Here is a 27615-nt window from a genome sequence, read left to right as displayed (position 1 = left end):
ACATACCTAATCATAATTCCTTTCAGAATTAACAAACACAAGATTGCCAAAAGAGGTTCTATTTCAGATGAAAAAGGAAGTAGAAAAGAGATGGTATCCTTTATACCAAATGAATTCTTTGGAAATCCCTGTTTGACACTGTTATGAATCAGCCCCAATCCAATATTGGGTTGAGAAGAGCTATTAGGCCGAGAAGAAGCCAAAGGGCCAGAAGGCCTTCAAAAAAGGTTAATTTGGGATCCAGACCCATAAAGTACAATTAAGAGCTGTTAAAAAGGACTAGCTGCTAGCAAGAAAAAATTATGCGAATTGTTATATGGAAAACTCTCCTCTCATAGTCTCTCTCTTCCTCGTCTATTTCTCTCCTTGGCTCTGTCTCCTCACCTCCTTTCTTTCTATTGTTATTTCCTTAGTTGATGACTATATCCTTTGCATTTCAATTGTAATCAGTTTATTTGGAAGTTTAATCAAGGTATCGTTTTTGTTGAGTTCATAACATTGGTGCTTTCATTGATTTGGACTCCAATCCTCCATGGCTCTCTACTCTTCTACTATTATCAATTATCATCTCGACGCCATCCAGGGACTGATGATGGATAATAACACTCATATGCTCAATCTACTCGACAACATAGAGAACAAGTTGTCTGCCTCTTCCAAGACGATCCCTGAAGCTCCCAAGCATATAGATATGGCTGTGTGTTTGGACGATAAGAGCGAATCAGAGGAGTTCTCAGGAGCAGAGATTGATTCTGATTTGGATAAAGGACGGTCCAGCCCTGCGAATAATTTTGAATTTCTTATTGAGATGGTGGAAACTGAAAGTGATGATGGGGAAAATTTAAAAGGCTATGACTACAAGGTATTCGCTGAAATACCCAACAAGAAAACTGACGTAAAAGTCGAAGATTCATTGAAGACTTATTTAGTAAAGCCTGAAACACAAGTGTTCGACGAAATGTTTCAAATAACTTCCCCAATTAAGTGGTATTTCCGCGACCATATCATGTTTGATAATCCACTAGCACTGCCTTGTATGCTTTCAGTTTGCGGTCACAATCTACTTATCAGCAGAGGTACATTTGATTACTTAAGTGACCTTGGTCATGTTATACTTATATTATCCTTGCATCGATGTCCACCTAATCAATTTGAATTATATGTTGACAACCAATTTTGGTCCTCCTTTTACTGATCTATTTCTCTATGCTTCCTAATTCTTAATAATTTACTAAATATATTTATCCAAAATATTTGTTATATTTTTCTAGCCTCAAGATGTTTAAAATAAAGTACAATTATTAGCCTTAATATAATCTAGCATATTAATTTATTGTTACTATATCGTTATTATTTTATTAACTTAATCACCATCATATTATGCTAATGCATCGTAGTAATTAATACAAATATTGTTTAGTTCTCTATTTTCTATTCTATATAAATGCATACGTACTAAATATTATTTTTATAACAATATAATATAATATATTTTATTATAAATTATTAGAATTATGGAAGCATAGTAAATTTTAAAGTGAAAAAGGACTTTTAAATCTAAATTGGATTATCTTGGTAAAGTCCAATATTATTTAAAATGGGGCCAATTCTTATAATTTATATTCTAGATTTTTTTCCCCAAAAAGAGGAAAAAATCAAGCCAAAATAGCCCAAATCGGAGGCCCATATCTATCGGCCCATCTACTCTATTCTACCTCTATGTAGCGCCATATAAGATCCATGTCAGCAACACCTAGGCTCCCAATAACCAAAAACACACGCCTAACACACTCTTTCCTCATCTTTTCACACTTTTGACCCCACATTTTGCCATATGAATTCATCAATTAATGGTCAAGATCAATTTTCTTCTATCTTCGGGAGAATTCCTAAATAAATGCTAGCACTTATTTATTTTATTGTTTATTTTTAATTAAGTTCCATCCCTTTTCCCTCTCCCATGTCACTTTCAATCTCCGGCATCTTGACTTTTCCTTTATTTTTTGGTCAATTCTTGACTTTCAAATCCATGCGTGATAGAGCATATCCCACCATTTTCGGGTGTAACCTGAAGGATATCACTGAAGAATCACATGAAGATCGAATCCATCCAAAAAAGTTTCAACGTTAAAATTCAAACTGATCCATTTGATTTCTTTTGAAATCCGAACTTTTAAATTCCCGCTCAAAGGAACCAAGAACCTCAATTTTACATCTATAAATACTCCTAAAACTTTCAGCCAAATAATCTTTTGAATCCTGGAAAATAGCTCGAACACTGCCAAACCGAGTCAACAAGCAACTCTTTTTTTTTCCTGTAATCTCAGTGTCTATCTAGTTCGCTAACACCACTTTTCGATCTTGTTACGTGGAGGGAGTAGATTCGAAGCCTCACAAGCTCCAGTTCCTGCTCCATAAAAGGTTAGATCTTAACCTAAATTTTATTATGTTATCTGTTGTGCATATGTGTCATAGCCTTTAATTTTGGAAGTAGAATGTCCTTGTTTCTTTTCTATTTTATTTATTTTTCATATGTGAAGATCCTGAACATGGGAATTTGATTTTGGATTTCGTTAAAATATTGTATGTGCTCTGCTTTGTTAACTTAGAGTTTCCCTTTTCATATGCTGAAATTCGTTTTACTTGGAATCATATTTCTTTTAAAGGATTATGTTGAAACAAAATCTTGAATAATATGACATGTTAAATATTTTATTCTTTTTGTTGAGCTTGAACTTTGAAGCCTCACCAGGAAAATTGTTTCTTTTATGTTCTGTTGTAAATCTGTGTATAATCCGTGACAGATATCAGTAGTAAAAAGGAGAAATCATGTTCTTACACCTTTGACTAAATCTGAGCGTGAAAATCAGTCCGAAAAACCATGCTTAATGTGTCACTGACTTTAAATAATCTGTCGCTTGGTCCAAACAGATGTTATCTTAGTCTGTAAATCCGTTCGGACAATGTATTTAGGATATGTGTTTGTTCTAGCTGCATTACCTGTTAAGAAGTATGACTAATGATCTAAGAGCAGAAACCGTGACTTAGATCCTTTAGAATTAGGCAATCGTATTATGAGAAATTTTTGTTGCCAATATGCTTACGGTAAGCCTTCAGTATGTAAAGGTGTATTCATTGTTTGAAAAATCTCTTAATAAATGATAGTATCTTTGTTACTCTAAATGATTATGCAAAAGTCTCTCTTTGCTTACTTCACGTGGCTTATTTGCTTCTTATAGAAGTATACCTTATGATTTCTTCATAATAAACAATATGGAAATACTAGATATTTAGCTTTAAGTATATAATTACTGCTTAAGAATCTATTTATATCAATAAGTGTTGGGCTTCTTACATTCTGGTTGGACATTTAGAGACGTCTGCTTATGCTCATAAATCATGTGACTTCTTGCTTTGTTTATTCTGTGTTCATAAAATATAAGAATTGGATTTCCATTCTTTCTAACTTCCTATTTTCTTTTCTTCTCTATTTGCATGTACACTTTGGAGTAATTTTGAGTCTCAATACGAGACTCGTTGTAGCCATGAAGTCATCACCGCTTCATTGCCGTTACTATGTTTTCTCTTTCGTAGACCTATTTATTCGTGTTGGATAGAGACAAGAAAATACCAAAGTTAATTTTGGCCTCCCTAGAAAGGGGAAGGATTATCACTGTTATTCTGCTTCCATTTCTATTAACTGCTTTCTTATTACATATATTTTATTTACTATTATTCTTAATTAGTTCTTGCATGAACATGTAAGGGTAATGGATATAGTTAAACATCGAATTAGTAATTCTACTAACACCTAACTGTCTAGCAGTACTTATGAAATCAGTTAAATGGTAATAATTAAGTCAATATAGGTTGGTCTTAGTTTTAGTCCCATTGGAATTTTTTCCTTACCAAGCATTTTTCTTATCATACTAGATGTGATTGTCCTTTAAATCAATATAATGCTTTGCCTATCTATTAGATTTTTCTAACGAACAAGAAGAAAAATACTTTGGCTTTCTAAACTTTCTTAGTTTCAAGTTTCACCCTTTTGTGAAAATGACGTTTTTTTTTTAAAGCCTCTACCCATTTTGGTTCAGTGTCCTTTTGGAGTTAAAATCTTTTAAACCAAATTTTGAGTTGTCGGATGAGTACAATATTTTGGTAAAATACTTTACTATTGTAGCCTAATGGTCTTACAAAGCTTTAGTTAGATTACACTAAGTCCGGAAGGGAATCGCGTCTTATGCGGATCTGGGGGTGCCTCACACCTTCCCCCTTAATTTAATTTGGACCTTTACCTTAGAATCTCTCATATTTAGTAGACTTTAACTTAGTTTAAATAGGTGTCCTAATTCACCTTTAAAATAATTAGGTGGCGACTCTTTAGTTAATAATTAATTTAGGAATCCCCAATATGTTATCCGATCCAATTTATCGTAATCGATTAGTTAACATGTTGGTTAACCGTATTCTGAAACACGGAAAAAAATCCTTTTTCCCAAAGAAGTGCCGCTCCGACCGCCCGACGAGTCATCTACTTAAAAGGACCCTCCCCGCAGTCCGCCCTTCCTTGAATTATTCGGTCATGCAATACTTATTGAATACAAAGAACAAAATTCATTTCGATCCCGTCGTAGTTCTCAATCATTTTGTGGCACCGGGCGTGGTTGAACTCATTGGCTTATCAAATTATCTATCGAGCCGTGAAAAAGATTCAACAAAATACATACTCTATTTGGCATCGATGTCCACCTAATCAATTTGAATTATACTTTCCATTTGATCCTGGTTCTAGTTTGTTTATTACATTCCTTGGAACTACAAGAAAGGATATATGTTGCGGTGCTTTGAGTAATTTGACCCATGCTAAGTTTATGACATTAACCATGTGTAATTTTTTCATTGCACCCTTGGGACTTCAGTTCAAGAGTACAAACAGAGTGTGCAAATATGTTCTCTTAGCACTCAGTCCAGTTAGTCTAGTGCGGCATATGTGGATGGGACGATCGAACGTGCCACTTGAAGAAATTGATCTAGAACATGTTTATACTTTTGAGCTTGAGACGGCTAGAGGATGGAAGGTCCTTAAGATTGTCCTTGTTGAGGGAGAGGATCATGGACTTGGTATGATCTTCTATAGGCCTATGGTGATTGCTGCAACAAATAGTGAGATGTTCATGCTTATGAGTAACATTACAGCACCTTTTAGGAAGCTCGATACCGCATCTAAAACTATGCACATGATTGAGGCTACCAACAAGGCCAAATGCACCAATACGATGAGCATGAGAAGTCTTGGAAGAAGGATGGTGGAGAAAATAATTACGGATAATTCTGAACCACATTCACCTTCTGATTTGGACTATATTGCCAATGATATTTTTAGAATCCGAAGCTCCTGTGGATTTTATATCCCAAGGACTAGTACTGGTAGGGTCAAGATGCCCTTTTCTGGTGAAAAAGTTTTTCTGAAACGTTATGGCTCGGGGGGCTTGCAAAACGGAATTAATATTTTCTTGTCTTGTGCGATGTCTAATATGTTTAGCATATGGGGTGCTTCGTTAATTTTTAACAAGATGCCAGGGAAAGTCCCACTACGGTGGAATATAGTTGTTGCTTTTACTCCTTATGTTTGTACTGAAAAGGCTGAATTATTGAAAATAATTTCCATGGCTGCAGTAATTTCTCAATCACTGGTTTATCAGGTTTTTCCTATGCTTATGTTTCTTGGGTTTTAGCTAGATGTTCAGCCCCATATGTCACTGTCCACTGTACATGGGGCTTTCTTATTACTTGTGGCTTGGTATAATGATGAGTTAGGATTTCACTTCAATCTTTCTACTGCTCGATTGCTGTCATCATTGGCTAGTTGGGCTCAACAGTCTTCAGGTGAAATTAACAGGGTGCTTAATGGTTGGCAAAGCTTTACAAGAAATGCAGAGAGTCAGAACACTTCATCTTCAAGCAGTAAAAACAGCAGTAGCCTTCTTTCCTCCTCAATGTTGCATTACTTGAACCTTGAGGAAGGTTCTTATCGAGGACGACAGTATTGTTATGAATCAGCCCTAATCAATATTGGGCTGAGAAGAGCTAGTGGGCCGAGAAGAAACCAAAGGGCCAGAAAGTCTTCAAAAAGGTTAATTTGTGGATCTAGGTCCACAAAGTACAATTATGAGCTGTTAAAAAGGACTAGATGCTAGCAAGGAAGGGTTATGCAAATTGTTATATGGAAAACTCCCCTCTCGTGGTCTCTCTCTTCCTGGTCTATTTCTCTCTGTGTGGCTCTGTATCCTCATCTCCTTTCTTTCTATTGCTATTTCCTTAGTTGATGACTATATCCTTTGCATTTCTATTGTAATCAGTTTATTTGGAAGTTAAATCAAGGTATCGTTTTTGTTGAGTTCATGACAGACACTCATTGTTCCAAAACCAAAGAGCAAGCACCAACTTCTGAAAGCAACATTCTATAGACAAACAAGGAAGGAAACACCATGAATCGTGTTTTAAATTGGTCGACAAATCCTTACTCTAAATCTAACCACAATTCAAGGAATATAACATTCATAATACATCTCAAAAATTAATCTAGGAAAAATGAGTATCAAGTTGTGAAATCCACAAACTATAAATAAAACTGCTGTTGACCATAAGTACTTGCTCATTATGATTGTCTCTAGTTTGACAGATTCAGTGATGTAGTTAAAGTTATGTCCAATTAAAACTAATCCTAACAGGAAACAGTGAACACAAACAAAGATTGAAAATTTCAAATGTTTTTACACATCAAGACCTTTAGATCCTAGCCTGAAAATTATCCTATATAATTGACCTCCACATATCGTATTAACTCTTTGGACATGTTGATTATTTTCATATGGTATACAGTGGCGGACCAAGTGGTGGCCAGCGGGTTCAACTGATCTCGCTTCATCAAAAAATAATATGGTGTATATGTACAAATTTTGTATAAATATTTTATTTGAACTCACTTCACAACTACTATATGTATAAATTTTGTATAAATATTTTATTTGAACTCACTTCACAACTACTATTTTACAACTAAAGTTATGTATTTCTAAAACTGAACCCGCTTGCACAAAATACTAGATACGCCACTGATGGTATGCATGCACTTCTACAGAAAACTTACTTTTACAGCCCAAAATCAAGAAATGATCTTTACTATGTGCAAACAATAACATATCAGTTGAGGAAAACATCACATTCTGCATAGACCAGATTGCAGTACCAATAAACACAATTCATAATTTTAGACACAAAAGACCAGGCAACAAAGACAGCCAAACATAAAAGCAAAAAAGAAAACTGGATTGTTTCTTGTAATAATAATACTTTCCTTCACTTTAGCAAGATCCTTAAACATTAATCCAACTTACATAACAAAAGGGAAAATGCTAATCCTGTACTCGGAATATTTCACTCACTGCGACAAATAATCAAACACCTTCAAGGCGATCCACGCTTCGACAATCTAGGCGAAGTTCTCGTCATACTTGCTGGTGTCACTAACCCACTCTTCTTCTCAACACTCTTCAAACCCTTCTTCAATCTCTTACCCTTAACCTTTCCCTTATTTACTACCTCAACCACAGCCTCTCTATTTCTCTCACTCCTCTTTCTCCCCTTAACAACCCCACCATTCGTCGCAGCAACCCTATCAAAATCAGCATCCAATTTCCTAGCTGGGCCCTTTTTTTCCACTCTCCTCACAATTTCCTCTTCATTTTCATCCTCAGATTCATCGATCAATCTCATTTTCCGTTTCAGATTCAACGGAGCAGGGGGAGGAGATGGACTAACTGATCTAGGTGATGATAAACAAACGTTTACGGGCGATTTCTTTTGGGCTATTTTCTCAAACTTTGTACGCTCAGCTTTGAGTTTTTTAATGTTACCTTCGATCCGGCCTTGAAGACGGAGGCGTTTAAAGCTGAGACCGCCCATTGACCAGTGAGCTTCTTCTGCCCATGACATTAATGGATCCAAAACGGATACCGGTGGATCGACCCGTTGTTCGCCATTCGGGTTGGAGTAAAACCGTGGTCTAGGTAGGCTACTGCCGTAGAATTTTCCGGGACCTAGGGCTACAACCATGGCGGCGCTGCTAATACTGAATGAAAACTATAAAAGATTTAATTTATAAAATGTTAAAATAAAAACTTTGATAATTGATGCAATTTGATGTATTATGCGGGAGTTATAAATAGTGGTTATTGTGCATTAAAATGGAGGGGAAAACTGTAAGGCGGGAAGATTGGCGCCAATAAGAAGTTTACCGCCAATTTGATCCACGTGTTCACCCGAAGTAAATTCAAAGGAGTTTTACTTTTGGCGGGGAACCCTCTAGGTTGGAGAGAGTAGAAAAATAAATTTAACTTATAATTCCTTTAATGAAATTATATAACAATGTTTATTTCATCGCGTAAGAAACAAATTACAAGTGATATGGAGGGAATATTATTCATAGCATAACTAGTTATACATTTTACGTTGCACAAACACTTGCTAGTTTGTAAACCAATCAGAGGCGGATCTATGATTTAATGTTTATAGGTTCTTGTATTGACTTCGAGTAAATTTTCAATAGTAACTGGGTTCACATTTAAATATTTATAGATATTTAATGAATTTTTAGAACACATTTACACTGTTTGGACAAAAGCTATTGGGTTCACGAGACCCCGTAGATGACATGTTAGGTCCGCCCCTGAAACCAATCAATACTTATACATGGGCGGAGTTAGAATTTTACTTGCGGGTTCGGACGAATTCAGTCACTTGCTTATACCATATATTTATTATATTAGTTTTTTTAAATATGTATAAATATTTAATTGCGAATCTAGCAAGTAAGACTGAGTTAGGAGTTCGGTGGTAGTTAATAACTCAACAACAATAATAACTACGCTTTAGTCCTAAATAAATTGGGGTTGATCATATGGATTATCATTCCTTTCATGGGCCAGTGAGCCCGTCTGTATCATGGGCCATCCTGAGAATCCAACTATCCAAATTAGGAGAAATATTCAAAAATAGCCAGAGTTATAAGGGGTCATTCAAAAATAGTCATATTTTTAAAAATAATCGAAATTTAGCCATTTTTATGTAAAGATAAATTTGAAAGAAAATATTATTCAAAATCTGGAAAAATACTCCAGTATAATATACTGGAGTTCCAACATAATATACTGGAGATTGGAGCACCAGTGCTCTAATCTCCAGTATATTATACTAGAGCTTTCCGCGTGTTGGAGTTCCGGTATAATATGCTGGAAGTTCATACACAGATGCACCGATATCCAGTATATTATACTGAAACTTTCCGTGTTGCAGCAAAATAGTGGTTATTTTTCAATGACTTTGCAAATGCTGACTATTTTTGAATGACCAGTCCGAAAACTGACTAGCCCGTGCTATTTTTCCCAACTAATTTGGTTAATAATATTTATCTCAGCACGACGAAATGAAATAGCAATAACTTATTTGTAAGGTTTACTAGTTTGAAAGTTAGTAGTGCTTGTACAACTTTTTTTATTCATGTGTAATTTCTTTCTGCTTTGTTGCAACAAGATATGATATTACCGAATAATAAATCTTGGCTTCCTCGTTTAAGCACTTTTTTTATAATTAATAAAATCCGACTACAAACAATATTAGTACACAAATGATGTACTAAGTAGAAGTATTTAACAAAACAAGTAGAAAAACTAGTATAAAGGACATCTTTGCATTTCGTATCAGTTAGTACATGTTTTATCCCATATAAATTAGGAATAAAATTCTACAAAAATTACCGCATAACAAATTTCGTATATCTTCAATACAAAAATAAAACGAAATTTTCTTATATATATACTATAATAGAAACCTATTTACCTATTTTCTTTAGGTTTTATAGTTTTTAATAACTATTTAGATTTGTCTTACAAATTGTATATATTACCCCTTAAAAGGTTCGCATCCCATTATTAGTGTCACGACCCAAAAACCACTAGTCGTGATGGCACCTAACTCGATCTGCTAGGTATGCGAACTAACAGAAAATACAATCCAGAAGAGATTATAGGAAAATAGTAAAGAATTAGCTGAACATTTACAAATTGACCCAAGAACTAGTAGTACGACTCATGAGCTTCTAAGACTTGAATTTACAAAGCTGGTACAAATAATTATACGATCTGTTTGAAATTTACATAAATAGATTACCAAAACCTAAGCTACCAAGAACAATTGACAGTTATATCCGGAATGCACGAGCATCTTCAGAGTCAGCACCTGACATCACCAGTAGCTCCGCTCTAAAAATCTATACGCAATATACATAAGTGTAGTATCACTACAACCGACCCCATGTACTTGTAAGTATTTTATCTAACCTCGTCAAAGTAGTAACGAGGCTTTTTTTGTTAAAAGATACTTTCTGATAAAACCTGCAACATAAAGCAACAATAGAACTATACTACGATATAATAAAGATGAATACATGAAACGGATACGCAAAACAATAACCAAGTGTTAACAGAGATCACAATCTGACATCTTCAAATACCTCGACCAATCCTTTTCTTAGAATGAAACCAATAAACCACAATTGTCAATTCTTAACTTTCCTAGCATGAGGAATGTACTCAGATATCAAGTCAATTGCACGACAACACTCTTTGTGTTTTTATCTCATCCTCACCCAATTTACGTATAACAGAATCAACCAGATGACAAAAATACCGATAATAAGAATTACAAAGTAGGAAATACACAAGCAGCTATAATGAACGAGGATATACATGTGGGCAACAGTAAAAGACTAGGCGGAAAGCATGTGAGTGATGACAGCAATTGGAAACAAGGAATATCAACTTCAACTAACTAGCATGATGGAGACCTAAGTACAGATATAACAAATAAGAAGGAAGCATATGATCTTTACAAGTTAACAAGTAAAAGCATGAATGACTACCATGGTGGAAGGCTTATACCAAGTGCAATAGAATAGATACGACATGAGTATAATTATAAAAACAGAAAAATATGCATGATATTTGCAAGTTAAACAAGCAGAATATATGAGCAACACAACAACAATTGATATAGAGATAAATGATAGAACGATAGCAACAAATCACATCAAATCTGAGATTGCGACAATAACAGTTTAAGGTAAAGACATAAATATATACATGGAAAAACAGATATCACAACATAATGCATGTCCCTCATCCTCGCCTGCACGGAAACACCCATCATGACATGACCTCGCGATGATATAAAAGCATAACAATATAGATAAAATGGCACGACATCAACCTTCCTGCTTTACACTCTCATAACATGGCACGACATCACCCTTCGTGCTTTACACTCACATAACATGGCACGACATCACCCTTCGTATTTTTACTCTCAATAATATGGCAAGGCATCACCCTTCGTGATTTACACTCTCTCACACATAATAATGTACAAATGGCATGACATCACCCTTCGTGCTTTACACTCTTCCTTACCAAGCAGATGCATCAATGACAAACAAAGTAGAAAGCATAAATAACATCAAAGGGAGTGTTTTTAATGGATATTCCAAACAAATTCCAATCACAACTTTTCAAGCCAACAATGGTTAAATAAACCCTCAAGAATTGTATTATTCAAATACTTCCACAAATCTCACAAATGATCCACAACACAAGTATAAAATCTAGTATCTCAAGAAGATCGGTTGTGGCAATGTATTTGTCACACCTCTTTTTTCCTGAGGGGATAGAGGGTTTTTCCAATTAAAGTGACGTTAATCAAAATGGGATTATTTATTGAATTCAAAGTCGCCACTTGGGATAATTATATGGTGTCCCAAGTCATCGGTTTATTTTAAATCCCAAATCGAGGAAGTTTTGACTCTATTTTACAGTCCGCGAAACATAGAAATTCGGGTAAGAAATTCTGTTAACCCCGGAGAAGGTATTAGGCATTCACGGGTTTCGTGGTTTTAGCACGGTCGCTCAACTATTAATAATTGGTCTAATTATCTGATTTATTACATATTTAAAACCTATTGTGCATGTTTAACCTTTTAAATGCTTTTAATTATTTATGAAATTTGTTTGAACAAGTCGCGATGTCGCGCACTCATTTATTTTTGTACACATTGCGAATTGCGTCACGGGAACCGTACCCACGATCTACAACATGTTTATTTTATTATTGTTCGAAGTTATGATCGGGTCACATAAAATGAACGCCCGAATTTGGATTTACGTATCACTACTATGCCACGAGAACCGTACCTATAGTCGCGAGGATTTATTATTAATCGCGCCTAAGGTAAGATACGATGTTCATTAACTATTTTTCTAAAACTAACTTGAGATTATTGTAAGGCTATTGCATTATGGAATAACATTATGGAGAGATATGTAGAGTTTCATTAATATTCGACCCATTAGTATTCTGAAAAAAATCTAATTTTTTATCCCCATCTATTCCAAATTAAGGGTAGCCCATTTTTTATTAAGTTACCATATCCCAAAGCTCTATCAACCAACTTTCTCAATAACATATGGCCCAACCGGCAAGGCTCGCATAACTTTGCAATATCAAAAAAGCCAGAATCGAAAATTCCTAAACTACTATATGTGAGCACGTGATTTTTGCCCTACAAGAACTACTCCCAAAAATTCAAAAATAAAATGGTTTTGTGTTGTTTGTGATTTATTTGTATTTTTGTTTGTGCATGTTTATTTCTACTTTAATTAAGAAAATACAAAAAATATGTGTTGCATGTGCGTTTAGGATTTAATTTTACAATTTAGGAATTAATTAAACAATCGAGTTTGTTTTACAAAATAGAAAAATCACAAAAATATGTACTTTGCATTTTTAACATTTAATGTCCAAAATTATGTGATTTTATCTTTATTGGTGTTTAATTTCGTGTGATAATTATCATTAAGAGCTGATATTTTAAGTTAATTGTCGATTTTATAATTTAATTTAGGATTTTTAGGTTTTTAATTTTGAAAAATTAATTAAAAAAAAGTTAAAAGAAAAGGAAAAAATGAAAAATCCAAGGAAATCAGAACTGGGCCGTTTGATTTTGACCAAAATCAGGCCCAAACCCTCACACACTTCACACACCCAATCCAGGCCCAAACCGGCCGGTCCCAGATATATCCAAACGATGTCGTATCTGGCCAATAGATCCAAGCCATTAATACGACTTGATCTAACGGTCCCAACCTTCCCCCATAACCCGGTCCATTTCAACCCGGGTCGACCCAGTCTCGAGGCATGACCAAACGTCATCGTTTCCTTCAAGTGAATTGATCCAGGCCGTTGATCGTGCTTGATCCAATGGCCAGGATTAAACCACCCCCTCCGTATATAAGTCCAGCCTCTCACCTCGCACCCCCCTAAGCCATACCCCCTGTTCATCGTCTCTCTCAGAGACGACCCCCAAACCCTAGCCGCCACCAAATCCCTTCGCCGTAAACCCGGCGACAACAACGCCGATGACCATGAAACTAACACCCCTAGAGCACCTAACCATCCTCTCCACGAATCCCTTACCTGTTTTGCTCGAATCAGCCTGTAGCTTCTCGAATCTTCAATCGAAGATTCGAGAAAAACTTGAAACTACCCCAACCGGCCCCAAACTCACACCACGGCACCCCCTGACCACCCTCGTTACAGATCTGTTAACCGTTTGCCTCGAATCAACCTCCAGCTTCTCGAATCTTCAATGGAAGATTTGGGCTGAACCTAAACCTACCCCAACCAGTCCCAAACTCATACCGGACATCTCCCTGACCTCCCTCATCACCAAACCACCGTTGGTTTGGTTCGAATCAGACCATAACCGTTCGAACCCCAAATCAAACCCTAAGAACCCTAGAAAACCAAAGGCTGGAGTTTGTCCGAATTAAAAGAATTTGGGTGTCCAGTGGACCTTAGTTGGAGTGTTCTCAATTTAGAACACTCGATTAAGGTCTGTTCGACCTCAAAAAGTTCGAGTCGAGGGTTCGACCTGGGTTCGTCTAGTTTCTGTTTTGTTTAAGATCTTTTTCTCCTTTCTTGTTCTATTTTGTTACGTTTAATTGTGTTTAGGTAGTTATAATCCAGTTTTGTTCATTGTTCCTTCTTCTTCCCCAATCAGACCTTTTATTTGGTCGAGTCTGCTTCTGTGCATGGTCGAATATATGTATTTAGCCATGTAATTTGTTAGTTTATAAGTTCCCTGTTTTATCAACACGACTCGAACCACCTGTGTGCCTGTTCGATTCTGATTTGCTACTGATTGTATATGTTGTAATTTGTGTAGTCGATTGGATAAGTGTCGTCGATTAGTTTTACATGCTTGAATGTTAGTATAACCTGATAATATTTTGATTCATACTGCTTAAATTTTGATTGAGTCATTGTTTGAATTTAATTGTGAATTGGTTATAGTTGATGTGTTTATTGGTTTAGAGTCAGTTCATTTGTTAAGGATTAGTTTAGGTTTATCAGTGATTAGGTTTCTTATTTAAGAATTGGTTATAGTTGATGTGGTCGCAGGAGTTTGAGGCAGAATAGTTGTTCAGGGCATCACAAGGGTAATGTGGGGTGTCAAAACTTGAAAATGCTTTAGTTTGATTGGTTGTCAGTAGGGTACTAAAGTACCAATAAACTAATGAATTGTTTAAGTGCTAATGGGGAACAAGACATAATGGTAGGGGAAGGTTTAAAGGAAATGGATTAAGAAATAGGTGCCCATACCTATTTGAATTTAAATAAAGAAAAGACAAGGGTAGTGGGGAATAAGTGAATTAAAAAAGAGAACAAAACATGTAGTAGTGGTGGAGGAATATCATGGGCAGAAAAATCTGATAAGGCAGAGGGGGCAGGCCTGTTTTGGGCTGAGGTTTGGGTATAAATAGGGGTCTTGACAGAATTAAAGGGATCCTTTTTTTTGGAGTCTGGTCTGGGCTTTCTTTTGAGGGTCAGTGTTATAAAAATAGAGAGAGTTCTTGGGAGTTTCACAAGTCCTGAAGAAATCAGTTGATTGCTAGCTACTGGAATCAGTAGTGTTTCCTACTTAGTTTTCCAGTAGACTTTGGTTTCAGTCGAGACCTTCTCGGATCAGTTTGAGTGTTCTGTTGCTGTGGTATGTTTTTAGAGTTAGTTTGAGGGTCATTTGGGTTTATTCGAATCAATTTTGGGTTAATCTATTCATCTTGTTGGTTCAAAACATTTCTAAACTCTTTTCGGATTGATAAATATATTTCTGGGCTGAACTGGTTCTGTTTGTGGCTGTTTGGAATTTCAAATTGCTGTTGTGAACTGCTGTTGTATTGCTGCTCGCATTTCTGCTGCTGCTGATTTCTTCTTCTTCTTCTTCTTCTTCTTCTTATATTTCAAACATCCAGGTACACATCCTGTAACCTTCAAGCTTGTGGACATGAAATGAAATGCCGCTTGAAATGATTTCTGATTTCTCATGTTTTGTTTTAGTTCAAAAGTGTAGAGCAATTTTGTTTATTCAAATTTCATATCACTTGAGGATTGTTAAACTCATTTCATTTGTGTGAAGAATTGAAACACCAGTTTTAATTTGGTTTACTCCTTAATTCGTGTTGTAGTTAGATCTGATATTTGGCCTATGATAGTTTAGCATGAGAGGTTTGTGATAGTTAGTAGTAAAAATCTGATTCTGAAATTGTTAATGATATGGCTTGTAGTTAATTTTGAAATAATGGTAGACATGTAAGATTTGAACATTCTAGAACATTTCAGTATATTAATCATACAGACTGCATGAAAGTAATACCATTTTCCATGGTTATATGGAGTTGAACTGCTTACTTTGTAAAAAAATCAATTAATTGCTGATAGTCACTATTAGGTTGGAAGCAATCACCAGTTTGCTTACACATGTGATAACCCTATGCCTGTAAATTAAATTTGTTGCATTCTCAGTCTTTTGTTTCAAGTTGAAAGCTCAAACGCTGAGTCCTGTATCTTTTGAACTTGGGCCAGCCATAATTCATCTTGTACCTTCTGACGATTTGGGCCTTGCCCCAAAGCCTAGGCCCCAAAAGCTTCATGTCAGCCTCATGCTAAGACCATGAAGTCTCAATTTAGGCTCCTTGATTATACTTGAGCCTGTACAGAGGCCCATGATGGACTGGTTATCAAATTGAACTGAATCTATTTGAGTACTTTATCACGGTTCAGTGACATGCTAATTAATTAGAGCCTTTTCTTAGAGACAATATATGATAGAAAAATCGTAGTCCTTTAGGTTGACTTTAAAATAAATAAGGTGCACCGTGCCAAATAAAATCACAAATCGCGTGGCCCTCTTTAAATGTTCACATTAAGTATTTAGACCTCGGGACGTGTCATTTAGCGAATTTCATGGCTTCCCGCAAAGTCAATAATACGCTAATCGCTTCAGGCGCGCATTTTACTAATCTTACCTTCTCAAATTCGGGTGCACATTTATGTGACCCAAATCCAAATCCCAACGGAGTCAAAATGTGTCGCTAATCACGGGTACATTGATTGTGACGTGGTTCGAGATGAATTTCCACGACGTTGCAAATTCCTTTTAAAAATAATGAATGAGACGAGCCTCGACAAACAGAAATACACAAGCTGCGGGGCCCTCTATACGTGTTGGTAAAATTACTTAGACTTCGGGATGGGCCATTTAGCAAAGTTTCACGGCCTTACCCAAAATAATGATACGCTAGTCGCTTTAGGCGCGTCTTTAATAATTTACTTTCTTAAACTCCGGTGCACATTTATGTGACTCAAATCCAAATCTCAACAGAGTTGAAATGTGTCAATAACCACGGGTGCATTGATGTGACGTGGTTCGAGATGTATTTTCATGACGTTGCAATTCTCGTTAAAAATAACAATAATAAAAGCGGTAAACAGTAAGAAAAAATTGCACATAGGTTCAACAGGTATTAAAATCAGATAAACAAGCCGAATATGACAGTTGAGCGACCGTGCTAGTATCACGGAACTCAGGAATGCCTAACACCTTCTCCCGGGTTAACAGAATTCCTTACTCGGATTTCTGGTTCGCGGACTGTAATACAGAGTCAATCTTTTCCTCGATTCGGGATTCAACCGGTGACTTGGGACACCATAAATCTTCTAAGTGGTAACTCTGAATCTTTAAACAAATCCCGTTTCGATTGTCCTTTAATTGGAAAACCTCCCTCTGCGCCCTTTATGCGGGGCGCAGGTGAAAAAGGAGGTGTGACAGCTTTGGCGACTCTACTGGGGAGATCGAACCCAGAATCTCTGGTTCAGGGTTCAAGAATTCGAGCTTAGATAAATTGTTATATTTGGTTTTATGTGATTTTTACATGATTGGGCCTAATGTGCTAAATGATGCTTTTACCGCTTTGATATTATCTGAACTGTATATAAACTATGCCGAAACCCTTCTCTTCTTACCTCCGGGGATGTTGCTTACTGGTTGAGACTCCCTATTCTGTTAGTGTCATACCCTGAAATAAAAAAGAGGCCGGACAAGTTACAAAGCCGGACGATCCCGCGGGTCCCCGGTACGTAGCCCCCTCCTCGACTCGAGTTGTCCGCTAGGGTACACAGTCTAGAACAAATACCCAGGTTATAAACCTAGAATAACTCAGCTTCATGCCGGATCCCTAGTAGGAACGTTTGTTTGCATCATGTACATTTGACTTTGGAGGCTCAACACAGGGGTTGGGTCTGTCTAGGAGAAGTGTACCAAAACGACAAAAAACCATCCTGATGCATCCAACTTGCTACCTGTGAATTTGTTTGCTTCGGACTTGCATGCTGACCGGCTTTTGAATACTTTAAGGAAAGAGAGATAGAGGTAGTTAATCGCCTGTTTTGAAAAAAATCAATGTCCAAATAGCGTCGAAACTCTGTCGGATTTTTGAGAAAATGAAAAAAAGGGGTTTTTGTTTATCAAAAATGGTTTTATTTGCCATTGAAAAGAGTCTTGTTTTCAAAAGAAGTTTGTTTTATCTACCAGAACTACGCCGGTTTGATTCTCACAGGGTGCGGGATACGTAGGCAACCCTCATCGGGTCCAACCTCCCCTTTTACAGAAATAGCCAAAAAATGTCAAATTTTAATTGTCAACATAAATAAGTCGGGTGATGCCATTTTTGGAAAGAATGGCCGAATGTTCCCGAAAGGGACGCCAGAAGGCTGGCTTTGCACAAACAACCACTTTTAGTCATTTTTGGATTTTTGACCGGTTGACTCACCCAGCTTTAAAATCTTCGTTCCCGAAGTGCTGAAAAGCTGTGTGCGGAGCCGGATCTTTCTTTTAATCTGTGAAAAATTAAAAAAAATAGTCAATGGGTTGAGTCAAATAAATTTCATTTTTTGCTCAAATCACCTTAATAAATGTGCAGGATGAGCACGATGAAAAATGAATCTTTTTCAATAATGACTAAAATCCCTTTCAAGTTGCGACTATGGTGGGATGATTTAGGTGGTAAAGGGCAAGATGAGGTCAAGAAATATCTAAAAGGTCTTACGAGTTTATTAGAAATCCAGCCTTGGGGGGATATCATAAGAGCTTTGGTCACCTGCTGGGACCCGACACACAATGTCTTCCACTTCTCCGATTTTGAACTCACCCCGACTTTGGAGGAAATAGCCGGGTACATCGAAAATACTGAAGTTCCGTTGAGGCAAAAATACCTGGTTGCTCCAAAAGCTGTCACTGTGCATCGGTTTTTAGTTTCGTTAAAGATACCCAGGACGGTCCATAACCCAGATTTGGTCGTAGGTTTTTGTAATCCGCGCTTCATATACGATAGATACGGTCATGTCGGAGGATTCAACAACCCGGGTAACAAGTTATGCAGCAAAAGTAACCGTCAGAAATTGGACGAGCATAGACGAGTGGCTTTTATGATAACCTTTTTGGGCCTTTTGGTATTTCCAAGGAAAGACGGAAACATTGATCTGAAAATAGCCGGGGTCGTCAGTACCTTGCTCACTCAAGATAAAAGCACTCTTGCGCCTATGATAGTATCTGATATCTTCCGAGCTCTCACAGCCTGCAAAGCCAAAGGGAACTTTTTCGAGGGGTGTAACTTGTTGCTACAAATATGGATGACTGAGCATCTCTGCCACCGTTCCCAGCTCTTGAGTTATGGCTCCTCGAAGAAAACTTGCATAGAAGAGTTCTACACAAGAATCAAGGGGTCAGTCTACCCGAGGGAGTTACGGCATGGACATCATTCTTTCGGACCCTCACCGCCAGTCAAATACAGTAGACACTAGGATGGTTGCCCGTTGACGAGGTCATCCATATGCCGCCAGCTAGGACCCACTTCCTATTGATGGGGCTCAAGAGCATTCAGCCTTACGCGCCATATCGAGTTTTGAGACAACTTGGGAGATGCCAAAAAATGCCACAAGAGGAAGATCTTAGTGCTCAAGTAATTGAGATTAGCCCTGACGGACAGTTCCCTGAAGCAAGAGTCCATCAGATCTGGAGTGAATGCCAATGTTTAAAAGCAGATACTTGTGTGCAGGATCAGGCCAAAGGCGAAGTGGCGCTAGGATACCTTGCTTGGTACATGAGAGAACTTGAGCACGAGAGGCCGGCTAAAAGACCCCATCTGCAGGAGTTCGTCCAGGCGTCGCAAGAACAGTGGGATTGGTTGGCTAAAGAACACGAGTACAGGGTGACAATAGGCAAGTTGGAGAAGCAAGTTGTGGATTTGAAATTTGAGAAAGATTTGCATATCGCTACAGATGAGGGGGAAAAGAGAAAACTAGCTCAGGAAAACGAGGTCCTCAAAGCTCAAATCCAGGAAATGAAAATAGCTACCGGAAACCCGAAGAGAAGTCGGGATGATGAAAGGCCCATAAACGGTCTAAAGAAGAAAGTCCTTGAGTATCAAGAAGACCTGGAAAAATCTAAAGTTGGTCTAGCGAGAATCCAGGTGAAATGGATAAAGAAGGCAGAAGAGTGAGCACGGTCTAAACAAATGAAGAGGGACTATGAAAGGAACATCGCTATATTGAGAGAAACAATATCCACTCTCAAAGAGCGGATCTTCAGACAAGCCCGAGATGCCAGAGTAGATAGGAAGCGCTATTATGATCTAATGGCCCGAATGGAGAAACAGATGAATGAGTTTCAGGATCAACTCCTTTAAAATGCTCAAATGCTAGGGACGCGGAATCAACAAATAGAGCGATTGCTTGTGGAAAGGGACAAAATCAAGGGAAGAATCGACGATATCGGGCACTACATCACCATAAAGTGCCTAGCTTGTGAGGATATGTCCCGTACCACCTTCTGTGCTTTAATAATGATTTATGTCCACCAGATCATGGAAGATTTGAAAGATCTGCAAAGGGGCCTTGCACCAAAGCCCGCGGCGAGGCCGAACGACGCCCCGCGGGCGCTAAAATTCAAAACTCTGAAACATTCATAGTTTGAGTCTGTATTTTCCTTGTCTTCAGAGTCTGCTGTCCGTCGGAGTTTGTATTTCCCTTTTTGGCATAAAGTCTGTAGTCTGTATCAAGCCTGTCAATTTCCTTTCAAAAATGTTTTGCCTTGTAATAAAACGTTTTGCTAGTAAAGGTTGAAAAATCCAAAAATGGTGTCTTTATTTTCCGCACTTGTGGCAAAACTACGCCCGGTCTGATTCATGCAGGGACATCATACGTAGGCAATCCACATAAGATTCGACCACCACTAAAAAGAAAAAGAGAAAAGGCAAAGTGAATAAAAGAAAGGAAAAGAAAGAAATAAAAAGAGAGATAAAGAAAGTTTCAGAAACACTTAAACGAGGCACAAACAAATTAAGCCTGAATGACGCATGCGGTCAAAGCAAAGACATGTTAGAAATGGTTAAATCGCCTAGGAACATTGCATCCCCCAACGTGAAATTGCAATATGTGTTAAACTCTAACGCTAACAAGTTTGTTGTTTATCCAGAGATTTCGAACCAGTTAGTTTGTTCTGGCAGATTACCATTACCAAACGAGATCCAAAGGGCCCATACTAAAAAGCATGACTAGTTCAGACCAAAGTGTCGAGGATGAAAGGACGAAGAATCAAATGCTGAAGGAGGAAATGGATAAGATGAGACAGGAGATGAAAGAAATGTAGCTAGACTTAGCTAGGGTACAAAAAGTGCCTAACCTTTCCGTTATTCCCACTCTTCCACCAAGACACACGCCGGAATACCCTCCCTCCGGCCCTTCGACAAGATTCCCCAGTCACCAATACTATCAGGGAAGAAATGCCTATGATCCCCAAGCTTCACAACCCAATCAGAACCCTCCTCCACCAAATGTTCCTGTTTTCGTGGCACCCCCACCAGTCACGCTGCAAAGATCATCCAGCGAGCCGTTGTTTTAGGCTCACGATAACCAATATTACCCCCCTGAACCAACCTTCAAAGCACCCGAGCCTCATACTTATAACACTCACTTCGAGATCCCGGTAGAGATTAAAAAGCCGGCTAAGAGCCCAGAGCAAGACGAAGTGCTTCGAAAGTTTAAAAGCCTGGAGCAGTCCTTCAGGAATATCCATGGGTTAGGCAACCAAGTCAGTGTGGTCTACAAAGATCTGTGCCCGTTCCCCGACATTCAATTGCCTGCAGGGTTCAAGATGCCAAAGTTTGATCTATACGAGGGGCACAGTGATCCGATGGCACATCTGCGAGGTTTTTGCAGTAAGATGAGAGGGGCCGGGGGAAAAAGAAGAGCTGCTAATAGCTTATTTTGGTCAAAGTCTAAGTGGGTCTGCACTGGAATGGTACACAAGGCAGGATCCTAGCAGGTGGTACACCTGGGACGATCTGGCCCAAGCCTTTGCAGGCCACTTCCAGTACAACCTTGAGATCGTCCCTGACCGTCTCACATTGTTGAAACTTGAGAAGAAGCCCGGGGAAAGCTTCCGAGAATTTAGGTTCCGCTGGAGAGAGCAGGCGGCAAGAGTTGATCCTCCGATGAGAGAGGGGGAAATGGTGGACTACTTTCTACAGACTCTGGAGCCAACTTACTTTGGTCATCTAGTGACGTCAGTTGGCAAATCTTTCAACGAGGTGGTGAAAATGGGCGGTATGATTGAAGAGGGACTTAAGTCCAACAAAATCCTGAGCTATTCGGCAATCAAAGCAACAATTCAGGCCATTCAGAGCGGTACGGGAGGTACGCTCGGGAAGAAGAAAAGAGAAGAGGTCGCAACAATAGAGGAAGGTAATTGGTCCAGATCGAGAGGTCCTTTCCCCCGCTACCAAGTCAGACCTCATCACCCAAATTACCCACGCACTTCAAATTACCCTTCACAGCCTACTACCCACCACAAGAGCCACATTTCTCTATCCATCACGCCCAAACTTACACCCAGCCTCCGGCTCACCCGCAATGGCGTATGCTGGCTCCCCAGAATACATATCCACCTCCACAAAACACATATACACCTCCACAAAACACATATCCACCACCAAGGGCCTACAGGAATCCTTCGGGACCAGGTTTCCGTGGGAATCAGACTTTCAGGAACGAAAGGGTGCAGAGGCCGAGAACATTCACTCTGCTGGGAGAAACCTATACTACTCTGTTCCACAAATTAAGGCAACTAGGCCTATTGAGTCCTGTGGAGCCCAAATTGCCAAATCCCCTTCCCAAGAACCTGGACCACTCGGTAAGTTGCAGATATTGTTCGGGGGCTCCCGGGCATGATACTGAGAAGTGCTGGAAGTTGTAGACTGTCGCACAAGATCTTATTGACACAAATAGGATCGAGGTCTAGGAGCCAGAGGCACTTAACATCAATCAGAACCCGTTGCCGGCACACCATGAAGCCCACATGATCGAACTAGTGCACGAAGGAGGGAAGCTCAAGAATCCCCCACAAACGGTAATGATGATCCGTGCCAGTCCGAAAAAAGTCGATCAATGGAAAGGCGGTAGTACAGTCAAAAAGGGTAGAAGGCAAGCCAGTGATGGTAATGGGGAAGAGTTCGTCTGATATTGCCAAGAATCTAGAGCCGGTCAAAGTAACGGTGCAAGGGATATCAAGCAAGCCAGTAGTCGTGAAGGGGCATGCACAGGACCAGTTGTTATCAGGCCAGTAATGCAGTTGCCAATAATCAGCGAGAAAGCTGTGCCATGGAGCTACAGTCAAGTAATGGTAATGCATAAGGAGAAGGAAGTTGTGGAGGAAGTATGTGAGGCCCAGGGCTTAACTCGTTCGGGAAGGTGTTTTGCTCCCGTAGAGTTAAGAAGGCCCAACCCAGCGGTGGTAAAGAAGCCAGTGACGGAGGAAGAGGCTGAGGAGTTTTTGAAGAAAATGAAGGCACAAGACTACTCCATTGTGGAGCAGTTAAGAAAGACCCCGGCGCAGATTTCGTTACTATCACTGCTGATCCATTCCAACGATCATTGCCAGGCACTGATGAAATCCTGAACGAGGCCCATGTTCCGGATAAAATCTCTGTGAACCATTTGGAGAAAATAGTGCACAAAATCTTCGAGGTAAACCGAGTGACATTTTCTGACGAGGAGTTGCCAGTAGAGGGTACAGAACACAACAAAGCCTTATACTTGACCGTGAAATGCGAATACTCGGGTACTAACTGATAATGGTTCCAGTGTCAATATCTGTCCTTTGACCACCTTGAATAAACTGAAGGTCGATGGTGACAGAATTCACAAGAACAACATCTATGTTCGAGGGTTTGATGGTGGTGGTACAGACACAGTGGGTGACATCATACTTGAATTAACAATTGGTCCAGTCGAGTTCACCATGGAGTTTCAAGTGTTGGACGTGGCAGTGTCATATAATCTTCTGTTGGGGCGACCCTGGATCCACGCCGCCAAAGCAGTGCCTTCTACATTACATCAGATGGTCAAATTTGAGTGGGATAGGCAAGAGATCGTAGTACATGGGGAAGACAATGCAAGCGCCGTAAGTGATGCCATCGTACCCTTCATAGAGACTGATGATGATAAGGGACCGTGGGTTTACCAGGTTTTCGATACGGTTTTAGTGGACAAAGTTCCCGAAGGTGAAAGCGTCCCACTTCCCAAAATAGCAGCGGAAACTGTCATGGTAGCCTCAGAAATGTTGAAGAACGGGTTTGTGCCAGGCAAATGTTTAGGGGCTGATCTTCAGGGTATTGTTCAGCCGGTTTCTTTGCCCAAAAATCTGGATACCTTTGTGTTGGGGTTCAAGCCTACAACGGCGGATGTGAGACGGGCCCGCAAGTTGAAGAAAAGAGTTTGGGTCCTTCCCAAGCCAATCCCGCGCCTATCCAGATCATTTGTCAGAGCAGGTATCAGAAAGTTGTCGGTCCCGAAAGTTCTCGGATCACTGATTGGGCCAGATGGAGATTTGAATGAGGGCTTTGAAAGGCTGTTCGCCGATGTCAACATGATAGAAGTTGGAGAAGGGACCAGTAGGTTAGATGTACAGTTTGTGGGGCCTAGGTCAAATATCAACAATTGGATGGCTACTCCCCTTCCTACCCGGAGGGAGTCTTGGTAGTGGGCTCTGATTTTTCTTTCTTGTTTTTTTTGGATTATTCCAGGGTTGTAATCCAGTTTTGTTTTGTATTCGACAAAGTGTGAAACTCTGTTATCCCGTATTTTTTTTAACAAAAAAAGTGAAACCTTTTCTCTTCTTATTTTATTTTAACTTTGTTTTCTTCTTTTCTCTTTCTGAACAGTTCTCGTTATATTGGTTCTAATGACATGGCATACACAACGGATCTTCAACCTAGTCTAAAAAATCAATCTGATTCCGAACTAATTGTGCAAGAGGTCGATTATGATGATGAATCGGAATACGATGAGGATGAAGCCTTCAAAGAGATAAACAAAAAGTTAAGCTAGTTTGAAGAGAAATCCAAGCCCAACTTAAATGACACATAAGCCATCAATTTAGGGGATGCAGATTAAATCATGGAAACTAAAATAAGCATCCACATTGCACCGATTATCAAGGAAGAACTAATCAAAGCACTTATTGAGTTCAAAGACGTTTTTGCATGGTCGTATGATGACATGCCGGGGTTAAGCATGAATTTAGTGGTTCACAAATTGCCCATTAACCCGACATGCCCTCCCGTCAAGCAGCAATTGAGGAAGTTCAAAACAGACATGAGTGTGAAGATTAAAGAGGAAGTAACCAAGCAACTGCAAGCAAAGGTTATTCGGGTCACTCGATATCCTGATTGGTTGGCTAATGTGGTGCCAGTGATGAAGAAAGATGGGAAGATCAGGGTGTGTGTCGATTACCGCAATCTGAATAGGGCAAGCCCAAAGGATAACTTTCCATTACCCAACATCCATATCTTGATCGATAATTCTGCCGGATGTGAGATCGGGTCTTTTGTGGATTGCTATGCTGGGTATCAACAGATTCTGATGGATGAAGAAGATGCGAAAAAGATGGCTTTCATTATGCCGTGGGGGACTTATTTCTACCGGGTAATGCCATTTGGTTTGAAGAATGCTGGGGCAACGTACATGAGAGCAATGACTACTGTGTTTCATGACATGATACACAAAGAGATTAAGGTATACGTGGACGATGTGATCATAAAATCCAAGCATCAAGAAGACCACGTAGCAGACCTAAGGAAGTTTTTCCAAAGACTTCGAAGGTACGATATTAAGCTCAACCTGGCCAAATGTGCATTTGGTGTTCCATCTGGAAAGCTGTTGGGATTCATCGTCAGTCGACGAGGCATTGAGTTGGACCCGTCAAAGATTAAATCCATCCAGGATTTGCCACCGCTGAAGAACAAGACAGAAGTAATGAGTCTGTTGGGAAGGTTGAATTATATCAGCAGGTTTATTGCTCAACTCACAGCAACTTGTGAACCCATTTTTCGGCTACTGAAGAAAGATGCTGCGGTAGAATGGACGGCAGAATGTCAGGAAGCATTTGACCAAATCAAAGGATATTTATCAAATCCACCTGTGTTGGTTCCACCTGAGCCGGGAAGACCGTTAATTCTTTATCTAACGGTCTTGGAGAATTCGTTTGGCTGCGTACTGGGGCAGCACGACATTACGGGAAGGAAGGATCAAGCCATCTATTATCTCAGCAAGAAGTTTACAGGCTATGAGGTTAAGTACACTCAACTCGTGAAGACATGTTGCGCCCTAACTTGGGTGGCCCAGAAATTGAAGCATTATCTGTCATCATATACTACTTATCTCATTTCACGCATGGATCTACTGAAGTATATTTTCCAAAAGCCTATGCCCACAGGGAAATTGGCGAAATGGCAGATATTACTCATAGAATTCGACATCGTCTATATGACGAGGACGGCCATGAAGGCCCAAGCATTGGCTGATCACTTGGCTGAGAATCCTGTTGATGAAGAATACGAGCCCTTGAGAACGTATTTTCCTGATGAAGAAGTGATGCATATAGATGAGTTGGAAATGACCAAGGAACCAGGATGGAAGCTTTTTTCGATGGAGCCGCAAATGCGAAGGGAGTTGGAATAGGAGCGGTACTTATTTCTGAAACAGGACATCATTATCCTGTTACGGCTCAGCTGCATGGCTGAGTATGAAGCATGCATTTTGGGTCTACGGCTAGCTGCAAACATGGATGTCCAGGACGTCTTGGTCTTAGGAGACTCAGACCTCCTGGTGCATCAGATTCAGGGTGAATGGGAAACAAGGGATTTGAAGCTCATACCATATCGACAATGTTTGCACGATCTGAGCAAGCAATTTCGATCAGTGGAGTTCAGACACATCCCAAGAGTTCATAATGAGGTTGTCGATGCTTTGGCCACCTTAGCATCGATGTTGCACTACCCAGACCAAATTCATGTTGACTCGTTGCATATTTAGGTTCGTGATCAGCATGCTTATTGCAACATGTTAGAGGAAGAACTGGATGGCGAACCATGGTTCTATGATGTCAAGGAATACCTCAGGATGGGGATATACCCGGACCAGGCCACCGGAGATCAAAAAAGAGCCATTCGGTGACTGACAAATGGATTTTTCCTCAGTGGAGGAGTGTTATACAAAAGAACACCAGATTTGGGATTGCTGAGATGTATAGATGCTGGTCAAGCCACAACAGTAATGACAGAGGTACATGCGGGAGTTTGTGGGCCACATATGAGTGGATATGTATTAGCGAAGAAGATTCTTTGAGCAGGGTATTATTGGCTCACTATGGAGCATAATTGTATCAATTTCGTGCGAAAATACCGTCAGTGTCAGATACACGGAGATTTGATTCATTCTCCGCCAATAGAATTGCATACAATGTCAGCACCATGGCTGTTTGTTGCATGGGGCATGGATGTCATTGGACCGATTGAGCCGGCAGCTTCCAACGGTCATAGGTTCATTCTGGTCACCATCGATTATTTCACCAAGTGGGTTGAGGCTAAAACTTTCAAGTCGGTAACCAAGAAGGCGGTGGTGACTTTCGTTCATTCCCATATCATCTGTAGATTTGGGATCCCTAAAGTGATCATCACGTACAATGGCGCTAATCTTAACAACAGTTTGATGAAAGAAGTATGTCAACAATTCAAGATTACACACCGTAATTCCACCCCGTATTGTCCC

The 27615-nt window shown here is 39.3% G+C and overlaps 1 long non-coding RNA gene across 1 annotated transcript; it reads left to right on the top strand.

Moving 5' to 3' along the window:
• Positions 1 to 1884: 1884 nt before the first annotated feature.
• Positions 1885 to 6405, top strand: LOC107814098 (uncharacterized). The gene is made up of 2 exons (XR_012711148.1): positions 1885 to 2421; positions 4923 to 6405. It is a non-coding gene; the product is annotated as an uncharacterized LOC107814098 (long non-coding RNA).
• The last annotated feature ends 21210 nt before the right edge of the window (positions 6406 to 27615 follow it).

The sequence above is a fragment of the Nicotiana tabacum genome, chromosome 1 (assembly GCF_000715075.1).
Source record: "Nicotiana tabacum cultivar K326 chromosome 1, ASM71507v2, whole genome shotgun sequence".
In the NCBI taxonomy this organism is placed as follows: domain Eukaryota; kingdom Viridiplantae; phylum Streptophyta; class Magnoliopsida; order Solanales; family Solanaceae; genus Nicotiana; species Nicotiana tabacum.
This window is presented reverse-complemented; position numbering and strand designations above follow the sequence as displayed.